Source organism: Ruditapes philippinarum, unplaced genomic scaffold (assembly GCF_026571515.1).
Source record: "Ruditapes philippinarum isolate M1 unplaced genomic scaffold, ASM2657151v2 ctg9468_1_1_1_1, whole genome shotgun sequence".
NCBI classification, from domain to species: domain Eukaryota; kingdom Metazoa; phylum Mollusca; class Bivalvia; order Venerida; family Veneridae; genus Ruditapes; species Ruditapes philippinarum.
In genome coordinates this window covers 5903-17861 of record NW_026859827.1, presented here as the reverse complement: position 1 = coordinate 17861, position 11959 = coordinate 5903, and positions in this window count along the sequence as shown.

The following is an 11959-nucleotide window of genomic DNA, read 5'->3' as shown; positions in this document are numbered from 1 at the left end:
CCTCAAACAGTGAAAAATGTCCTTTTTAGGCCCCAAACACTGTTTTTCGTTTGAGAAATGTTGTTAAAAAAGTGACCACTTTTTCGGCGCCGCCCCCGTTCAAATGTTACAACAGGGGGTTGCCAGAAGGGGGATGTGCCCCCTTCTATTTGAGGGGTTTGAAGGGGGCGTTAATCTCCCTCATTGCCAAGAAAATTTTGGACATGTGACAGGCTAAAAATGGCCTCAGGTCGATCTTAGGGTAACTAGTAACCGACGCTGAAAAGCCTTTTACTCTATCTCAATTCAATGAGAAGTTGCAGCGCTTTGAAATCAGTTTTGATGGAAAAAAACAATGCATGCAAGATAGTGATTTTTGGCAATTTTGAGACGTTCCCCCGTTGTTATGGTAACAGAAAATTTACGATTGAGCATGCTGTTGTAGAGGCTATGGTCTAGTCAACATTTTTGCCAAGTTTCATTAGTATTGAAGCATTTTTCATATATATAGTTTCATAGCTGTTTGAACTTGTTACAGGAGGCTTTTCAATGAAAACGGCCATTTTTCGCAATATGCTCATGGGGTAAAAGGTTAAATTATTTATAATAACCCCCTGTTGACAAGTGTTGCCCGTGTGTATGTCCTCTCCTACTTTTGTTTGGTACCCTTATCGGCTCCATTCTGGTGCTTCTGTGTTGCTGGTTTTTGTTTGGGGTGCATTCATTAAATGCTAAACGCAAAAGTAGCCTTCATTAAGGTAGATACGATCATTCTCGCGACTGATCTGGAAATATTTGTAATACTTATTCTTTGCAGCCGTATGCTTTCAATCGTTCCTTCAATTTCATAAATTTAAATTTATGAAATGCATGGTTCTATACTTTCACTGTAACATATATATGGACCGATATTCAGTAAACCCAAACCGAATTGGTATTGGATGCTCAACGTGATTTCTTGCATTATGGGTATTTTTCGGATATCACAGAATAAGATTGCACGCACTTCCTTTTCCGAAAATTCACGATGGGTTTCGCCAACATTTGGAACTCGCATCCCAAAAAGTACGGCCCAGGCTCTAGATATTGGTAAGAAATATAATATATAACTTTTGCAGATGTGCATCGTTCTGATGTTTTAATATGAAAGTAAATGACCTGGTGTTACATGCGTGATGAGTGAAATTAAGTGAAGTGTAATAAAATTTCGCGATGTTCACATCGTGCGTGTCTGCTACCACAGGCAACGGTAGTGTTAGTAAGTGTAATCAATTTATATCGTTAGTTTAATAGAAATGTGATGTTTTAGTGAAACGAGATGACTGCTAAGTTGCAAAGATTGTAGTGAACCAGCTTCCCTTCTAGAAATTAAAAAATGGGTGTGAATTTCCCACCTCAATAATAAAGGGATTTGTGCCAATATAAAGTGTATTTGTGTAAAATATGATGTTGATCATATCTTGTCAGTGCTTGTCTTTTCTTAAATTTTTTTAAAGATTCAGCTAGATTTTTTTTTTATCTTGAAAAATCAGACCAGCAACCCTTATTTTCAGGTGCTTTTTGGGGTCTTTCTCTTGTCTATTCACGACACTTACATGTATTTACAAAAAATTCACATGCGCAACAGATATCAGACATAAATACAATGCAATTGGTGCATTTGTCAAAGATATACTATGCTCAAATTTGATATTAGAAAATATTTATAATTGATAAACAGTCTCTTTATAAATAAAAAATAAATATGTTCTGACTCCACACAAAGTAGATATGTTATGTTTTAAGTCATACACACTATAACTTAGTATAAGTGGACCGCACTACTCTATAAATATATACAATCATTAAAAAAAAAATGGCAGTCTTTTTTAGAAAAGACCAACTTGACCTGTAATAGGGAACGAAGCTTGCCATACATAGTTTATTCATTCTTTTATTCAAATGAGACTTATTCAGTAAGAATTTTATATATGTCAATAAATTTCTGTGACTAAAATATTTTACTCATGGTTTAGCATAGTACAACTTTAATAAATTCAGTATTTAAAAGTTCTAAAACTTTAAATTACTTCTTAAATCAACCACTCAAAGATTTTAATAGAGCATCTGAACATTAGCATGGATATTTTCTGTCCCATATGAGCAATATATGTTTCAAAGTCTTACATAAAATTTAACAGCATAATGAATAATTTTTTTTGCTTGTGTTTGATAAATAATTTAATTACAACATCAATATTGATTAGGTCATCAAATGGACTGTAGGTAACCGTAAGCACATTTACACCTGTTCAATTACACATTTTGAGTAGATAATTAGAATTGTCAAATCTAGTGTCTGCTTAAAGTTATGTAGTTTTCGGATGGTGTATGTCCTTGCAGGAGTGTTTCTACCAGACATTTATTTAGGTCACGAATCAATGGGAAGACACAAATCAATGAGAATAAAACATAAGTGCTATCAGACTGCACCCGCCAACTCGACAACAATGAAGCTTTATAAATGCCGGGTTTATGAAAGAAATACATCACTCTTTTACAAATGAATTTTCTGCAGTCTGCACTCGGACATCAACTTTATCCATCATCCCATTTAACCAATGATATTCTTTGAACCAAAATATTTATTAATGGCAACAAGAGTTGTCCCACTTAACTTTTCAACGAAAATATTGATTTATATAATTCACAATTACCTCCCTTCGGTTTTCAGTGTTCATGAAAACAAATAGGCCAACAAGAGATTTTATGCTTTCAGTGTTTCTGCCAGCTCTGATTTTCTGAGGGTCTTTTATGACCCCCTGTATGATATTTTAGGGGTCATTTCAAATTCATAAGGGTCATGCCAATAAATTTAACAAAAATGTAAAAAAAAAAAACAGGTAACACTTTATAAGTTTTATTTACAATATTTTGTATATTTTTCGTGAAGAAATTGGTCAATCTCTGCTATTTTGGATTATTTGTCATCCAATAATAACGCTGTATTTCTTAAAAATTATGTGTGTTAATTTTCATAGAAGAAAGAAAGTCGATACTATATTGAAATTCGTTCATAGTCGCCTTCTATTTTTCATAGTGCTTCATAGTACCGCCTAGTGACGTAATCAAGGGCCAAATAAAGCTTGACACTAAATATGTTAGTGTTCATCCTTAGCTGTTTTACAGAAATTAGAAACATTCTCCTGTCGCTATCGCTCCCTTCGAAGTTTCTAATTTCTGTAGAACAGCACAGATGAACACTAACATATACGCAGACTGCATTTTCCAGCAGACAGTTATTCGTTCGCAGAATATGACGACAACAAAATAAATAATTTTGTCTGGGCGCTTTCAATATATGCAGTAACGTATAAATGCAAGCGTTTATTAACTAGTTGAAATTGGCTAAATGCCGGACCACGGACCCGGTAAATTTCATTTCTCATTAAATTATAGTGGAGCCCACGGTAAACATTCCGTACATTTTTATACTGAATTGACGGTTTATAGTCTGTATATCTGACTTGTGTTGAAATCAGCGACGGTGAAATTCTTGCGTCACAAAATACGCACTAACTAAATTTCATTGCGTCATGGCTGAAAATAGTGCGCCAAAAACGCAAAAACGCGCTCTGGCAGAAACACTGTGCTTTTTGAGAAAATTTATAAATTTAGATGCAGGATTTTCACACACATATCATCTAAAATGTGTGCAATCTTTGATAAAGGAGCGTGAATCAAGCAATTGCATGTACATGTACTAGTATAGACACTGGTTAGCGAAGATCGATAAAGCTTGTGGTGGATTCATAGATACTCATCCTTGACTTTAAAGTTTAATGTCTATTACCTAAATAAATAGTTTCACTTTTGACAACAGTTCCATCTGCACTACTTCTCAGTGTCATTAAGGTCAAGAATCTTATTCATTTTCAATGAAATATTAACATTCAATATCCTCTGAAGAACGCTAAGAAGTCTTATTCATGTTATTGTATGATTACTCCTTTTTTGCTATTTTCTTGTTGCTTATAGAGTTCTAAGATGTCTTTCAAATATTTTCAGCCGGGTCTGTAAGAATACACATGGTTTGATCAGAAAATATGGTCTCAATATGTGCAGACGTTGCTTCAGAGAATATGCTGATGATATTGGCTTCAAAAAGGTATATTGAACATTTGCTTTATAGATTTTAAAATATATGTTGATGACAATTTAAATTGTTTTAAAATTGTATAACTATAATACGTTTTTTTTACCAAATGTTTAAATGCAAAGCATCCCAATATAATTTTTTAGACATGCCAACACAAATTTGATTTTAATAAACATTCAACCCACCATAAGTATTTTATTAATTTTGATTATAGATAGACTATGTTAGCTTCAAAAACTTGTGCGGTAGCATTTTAACTCCGAGATAAATCTTGGTAGACATGTTATTAATAGCTTTATTTCTTAGATGGTGAATTGTTTTAGACTTTAGGATTATTAGACTCAACAGTGAATATTCCAAATCCAATACAAGAAGTTAAGATTTAATACATTTAACAAAAAAGAACAGAACATGCATGGCACACATAATTGCTTACAAAATGAATTAATTGTTAATTTCAGCTGGACTAAATAGAGAAGCAGAGGTCTGATGGGAGCAGATTCAGTATTTGTTGCTTAACCCAGCCATGCTGTTTTCAGTTTGTGATTTGTACATATGTGCAATAATAAATACTGAATTTGTTTCTTGAAAATTAAGTTGTTTTACTTTTTGCTTACCAGAGTAAAAAAAAATACGGCGAGTATTCTAGGATATTCACTTGGATATCTATTTACTGACAGAATTCTTAGCCTCTTGTTGAAATACTTCATAGCCTGTTGCATCCACACCTGACTTCTTTGAAGAATTGTTCAAATCATTCTGTAAAATTGTACTGCAGAAAAAGGCAACAGATGAGATGCCTATATCTTTAATTAGGCATGAAAATCACACATATCATGCACCTTGTTATCTGTTCTGTTAGCAGTTTTGTGTCTGGTCTGTATCTTTCAAACTGATGGAAAGAAATTGAAAGTACTTGGCAGATTTGTTGACCATAATGAGACGATGCACAGTAATTTTGTATCATTTCCCCTCTATTTTTTGAACCAACAGAAAGACATTAAAACTTTTTTGGCAGAAATATTACTTAAGTTAAAATGAGGTGATATGCAGATCACAGTTTTGACTTCCTGAGATAAAAATTGACCTTGCCACAGGGATGACTTGATTTATACAGACTTATATTCTTGAAAATTTTCACTTGTCCATACAGGCTGTGGGACAACCTGGGCAATACGGACAATTGATTTTGCTGGCCCTATTATGTACCATTGACTTTTACAAAACTGATAAAAATCATGCTCCTTGATTCAATATTGGCACACTCCAGGGTATGAATCATGCCCCTTGAATGATTTAATATTGATCTTGTCCTAGGGGTCACTGATTCATATAGACCTAAAGAAAACCCATACGAAACTTATTCTGAGAAACTATGATGCCAAGAGCTAAGAAATTTGGCATGTGTACACAAGTAACATCACTGCTGGTCACAAAATAACTGTTATTGTGTGAAACTACAGTCCACCGTTATTGTGTGAAACTACAGTCCAGAGCCTGTAGCATCAATTTGTAGATTTCTACATATATGTATTCGGGTGAAAAATGCCTCCACATTGGAGGTCATATCTTAGCATAAGAATAATTTAGAAAAAAGCATTTTCAGACAAATTTCTTGATTGGGTCTTGTAAATTATATAACTGAACAAGTTTCATTTGGGGTACATTGCACCACCTTCTGATGCTGTTACATGGAATGTAAGTGCCGTTTGCAGTATGAAAATTACTTTCTTTGTTCACTTCTTATTTTTAGCTCACCTGTGACAGGGTGAGCTTTTGTGATCGCTTTTCGTACGGCGGCCGTCCGTCCATCCGTAAACTTTTACTTTAAATGACATCTCCTCATAAACCACTAAGCCAATTTCATCCAAACTTCACAGGAATGTTCCTTTGGTGGTCACCTTTAAAAATTGTTCAAAGAATTTAATTCCATGCAGAACTCTGGTTGCCATGGGAACCAAAAGAAAAAACTTTAAATATCTTCTTTTAAAAAACCGAAAGAGCTAGAGCTTAGATATTTGGCATGAAACATTTTTAGTGAGTGTCTACCAATATTGTTCAAATAAAAGCCCTGGGGTCAAAATTGGCCCCGTCCCAGGGGGTCATTGATTTTCCCTAAATGTATATAGTAAAAACTTAAAAAATCTTCTTTTTAAGAACTCAAAGAGCTAGAGCTAAGATATTTAGCATGAAACATGTTCTAATGGGTGTCTACCAAGTTTGTTCAAATAAAAGCCCTGGGGTCAAAATTGGCCCCGCCCCAGGGGGTCAATGATATTCCCTATATGCATATAGTAAAAACTTAAAAAATCTTTTTTTAAAGAACCCAAAGAGCTAGGGCTAAGATATTTAGCATGAAACATCTTCTAGTGAGTGTCTACCAAGTTTGTTCAAATAAAAGCCCTGGGGTCAAAATTGGCCTCGCCCCAGGGTGTCATTGATTTTCCCTGTATGCATATAGTAAAAATTTAAAAATCTTCTTTTAAAGAACTCAAGGAGCTAGAGCTAAGATATTTAGCATGAAACATCTTCTAATGGTTGTCTACCAAGTTTGTTCAAATAAAAGCTCTGGGGTCAAAATTGCCCCGCCCCAGGGGGTCATTGATTTTTCCTATATGTATATAGTAAAAACTTAAAAAATCTTCTTTTAAAGAACCAAAAGAGCTAGAGCTAAGATATTTAGCATGAAACATGTTCTAATGGGTGTCTACCAAGTTTGTTCAAATAAAAGCCCTGGGGTCAAAATTGGCTCCGCCCCAGGGGGTCATTGATTTTCCCTATATGTATATAGTAAAAACTTAAAAAATCTTATTTTAAAGAACAAAAAGAGCTAGAGCTTAGATATTTAGCATGAAACATGTTCTTATGGGTGTCTACCAAGTTTGTTCAAATAAAAGCCCTGGGGTCAAAATTGGCCCCGCCACAGGGGGTCATTAATTTTCCCTATATGTATAGAGTAAAAACTTAAAAAATCTTCTTTTAAAGAACTCAAAGCGCTAGAGCTAAGATATTTAGCATGAAACATGTTCTTATGGCTGTCTACCAAGTTTGTTCAAATAAAAGCCTTTGGGTCAAAATTGGCCCCGCCCCAGGGGGTCATTGATTTTCCCTATATGTACATGTATATAGTAAAAACTTTAAAAATCTTCTTTTAAAGAACTCAAAGAGCTAGAGCTAAGATATTTAGCATGAAACATGTTCTTATGGGTGTCTACAAAGTTTGTTCAAATAACAGCCCTGGGGTCAAAATTGGCCCCACCCCGGGGGTCATTGATTTTCCTTATATATGTGTATATCAAAAACTTAAAAAGTATTCTTTGAAAAAACCTAGATAGCTAGAGTTAAGATATTAAGCATGAAACATCTTTTAGTGAGTGTCTACAAAGTTTGTTCAAATTAAAGCCCTGGGATCAAAATTTGCCCTGCCCTTGGGGTCATTGATTTTCCTTATATGTGTATAGGAAAAACTTAAAAAACATCTTTGAAAAAACCCAAATAGCTAGAGTTTAGATATTAAGCATGAAACATGTTCTAGTAAGTGTCTACAAAGTTTGTTCAAATAAAAGCCCTGGGGTCAAAACTGGCCCCGCCCCAGGGGTGTCATTGTTTTTAACTATATGTGTATAGTAAAAACTTACAAAATCTTCTTTAAAAAACACAATGAGCTGCAGCTTAGATGTTTAGCATGAAACATCTTCTAATGGGTGTCTACCAAGTTTGTTCAAATAAAAGCCCTTGGGTTAAAATTAACTCTGCAGGGGGGGAGGTCATTGTTTTTCCTTATATGTGTATAGCAAAAACTTAATATCATGAACCATCTTCTAATGGGTGTCTTAATTCCAATTTTTTTTTTCAATTAAAAACCCTTGGAGTTTAAACTGGCCCCGTTTGGGGGCCTACTTACAGGTGAGCGACCTCAGGGCCATCATGGCCCTCTTGTTTATATGTACTCATCCTTTGGAACCAGTAATGTCTTTTCACGTGCACTATTTCAAATAATCTTTCCAAAGGTATATCAAACATGTACTTTCACGGGCATATATGAGTTGTTGCCACTTATCAAAATATGCCCCTCGTGTTTACCCCCCCCCCCCCCCTTTGGAAAAATGAGGGCATTTTGCTTTGCTGAAGTTTGTCCGTCCACTAGCAGTTTTGGATTATTTTCGCAAAGATTGCACATACTGAAATGAAATTTTGTATACAGTTTTATCAGAAAAATATCTAGCTCAAGTTCTGTTAGCAGTTTTTTTTAGAAAGTTATGAACCTAGGGCATTTGTAATTTCCTTTCATTTCCATATACTGAAATTAAATTTGGTAAACAGATTTGTCGGTCAAGTTCTGTTTTGGGAACAGTGGAGCAATTTTGACAGAATTACGCCTCTTGGACTTGGAGAATATTTCCAATTATTAAGACACGTATCCAGGGCTGATGCTTAGATCCTGTGTATATATATCATTAGATTTGCTAAACACATAGTTCAAAAACATTGTAGCTTAGGCACAATGTCATACTTGATTGGATGAAGCATCTCGGATAGTACCGGTAGATAACCTCTATTGATTTAAAGTTCAAAGGTAAATTTCATATTGTATTTAAAAAAGGGTACAGCGTTTCAGATTTTGTAAAAAGTAAATAAAACTTTACTAATTGAATGAATATTTAGACCATAGAATCAAATGACAAACATATTTGGCAGTTTTGCAACGTAAACTGCGTTAATAACATATATAATTATTTAAATAATTTCATATAAAATTTTGCAAGAAACAAATTAATAAAGGTTCATTTACTGATTGTTATAAACTTTTATTCTTTATATGTTTAAAGCTGGATTATAAGTCTGGACGGTGCACACTATGTCCATGACGAGAGGAATTACATTCTCCTTGATAAGTATGATTGCATATTGTACGATTAAATCTCGTAGGTTCTTTGATAGAAAAAATCGTTATATGTAAAAAGGAAATAGTTCATATAATCAACAAACTGGAACAGAATAAAAACAGCGGTTCCGTATCAATTAAAAAAGCAGCGTGTTCTGTACCATCTGATTATAACTTAACTAAAGCATGCCAAAACAGCAATTCATTAGTTCCATAAATTGGCAATATTAAATCTATTGCATATACAGATAAACATTTCTTTCAAACAGTGAGAAAGAACAGAAGAATTGCTGGAAATCTGTAGTTTTTCTAGCGTGTCCCTTTGTCGCAATTATGAAAACATAACTGTGCTCGAATGTTCTCACAAACTGTTCAGGGAGTTTCTTGAATTTGATATACCGTTGGTAGCTTGATTAAGGGTACTCTGCGTCAAAGTCGTTTGGTTACAACAAAGATATTTTTATTTACTTTATTCAATTAATTGAGCAAACTGTTGCAGAAAAGTTATAATTCAACTACATATATAATAAAATATATCACAATCAAAATATTTTTTCCTAAATTGGACTTTATCAAATTTTTGATAAAAATCTTGTGCTTGCAGTGGTCTGTGTAGCCACTGCATAGGAGTTTGCTAAAGGGGTCTATGTTCAATGTGGGTCCATCCGCCCGCAAGAACAGCACATACACGCACGCACACACCAACACACACATTTATAAGGGCAAGTAACTCATTTGTAATGTTTTAAATGTAAAAATGGGTTGTCTCCTATATCATAAGGAATTAAGTCTAGTTTACCAGGATGGCGCTTAAATTATAGTAGTAAGAGTATGGTGTAGCGCCGATATATGTCCAAACGTCGAAAAATGTCCAAACGACGATAAATGTCCAAAAATTGACGATAAATGTCTCAATCGCCGATAAATGTCCAAAACTCCTTTAACGATAAATGTCCAAAAATTAACGAAAAAAGTCGCAACAAATTAGGTGCTCATAAATGTCCAAATCGGTTAACGATAAATGTCTCAACTTTTCATATGCTAATTTGTAACTCATTGTATTGGATACTGTAACAGTCTATCCAACTAACCCGTGATTTTACCCATTATTGTGCATGGCCAGTTGCAGATCCGGATGGGGCGCGGGGGGCATGTGCCTTCTTAACTCACCGAAGCAATACGTTTTAGCATTGTTTGTGTTCTTCAATATTTTTGTGCCCCATATAGCGTTGCCATTGTCCGTCCGAGTGTCTAAGAACTTTTCGCTTTCCACGTGGGATTCTTTGCTTAATAAAGATTTTTTATAAACTATTTAAATTGTATTATTATGTGTATTTTTGCATTATGTTAACTGGTTACTAAGGCAGTATCGCTATTATGAATACAGAGTTATGTAAGAGTTATGTGCCCCAGGGTGATATAAGAAATATTCCCCGGGGAATATATTCTAGGAGGGTGATATTCGATCAGAACACATTGTAGGCCTATGGGAGTTTTACATTGAAGGATATATTGAAGTAACGTTATAATAATATATAATTAACACATGACTGTCGGGGTGATAGAGGATATTGTCAACACGAGAACTGGTATATTACACCGAGGCGCAGCCGAGGGTAATATGCCAGTTCAAGGGTTGGCAATATCCTCTATCACCCCGACAGCCATGTGTTATTTATTTTATTATACCGAAAAAAAAACCCTTAGGTCAGCAGTCTTTGCCTGAAAGAAAATACAGATCATCACTTCACAATTATAGCTATTTTGATCTGTAAATGTTCGATATACACAAAAATAGTATAATGTATATAGATAAAAACAAGAGACAGACAGACAGTCAGACTAGGAAATAAATAATATTATGCTAACTGGGTACTAAGGCATTTTCGCTTTATGAATGAGTTATGTAAGAGTTTTGTGCTCCAAGGTGATATAAGAAATATTCCCCGGGAAATATATTCTAGGAGGGTGATATTCGATCAGAACACATTGTAGCCCTATGGGAGTTTTACATTGAAGGATATATTGAGGTATAATGATATAAATGTTTAAATGACACCATCATATAGCAATTATAATGTTACTATTCGAATACTGTGTAATATTTATTTTAATCTGTTGACAAAAACTTTTAACATTTCTTCTCCATTCGTTATTTTGAAATTATCACAACTTGTCAATGAATATTTTCATCTTTAAACTGTTTTTACACATATATTAACTTGTTTACACTTGGTTATGTCTTGGTTGCAACTTCGGTAATGTACTGATGCCATTTCTTACGGTCTTCTGTACCATATATCTGCAATCTCGTACCAACAAAGGGCATCAGTAGTACGAATTATGTAATTAGTGTATATTTCATTTAACAGATCACCTATAACAGTGATTTTACGGGTGATTTGCTATTCAAACCTTTCTCGGGTAAGTCGAGGAAGACTTTCAAATATGAATACCAATTCTACACTTGAGTTCACCTTGACCAAGGCGTCCTCAATTCGTCCTTATGGAAGCCTTTCCCGAGTTTGAGTGGAGGTTGAGTTCGAGTGATGACACTGAATATAGCTATAAGTGTAGAGTAGCGCAATGCAGATGTTAACAAGATATGTTTGTAAAACATGTATGCCACCCTAAACACAGCCAATTTAATATTATAACATTATATTTTTAAATGTGTAAAAAAATGCATAGTAAATTTGTTATGGAATACATGTATATCATTACCATGGGGCAGAACCAATATGACCCATGGGTCCATGAATTGAGTAAACCCTGTAGTTGTCAATGAAACAATGTTACACACAAAATATCTTCTAAAAACAAGCTTTTCATGGTGAGGTCACTGTGACCTTTACCTTTGACCTACTGACCCCAAAATCAATAGGGGTCATCTACTAGTCATGACCAACCTCCACACCAAATATGAGGACCATCAGTCAAAGCATTGTCTAGTTATT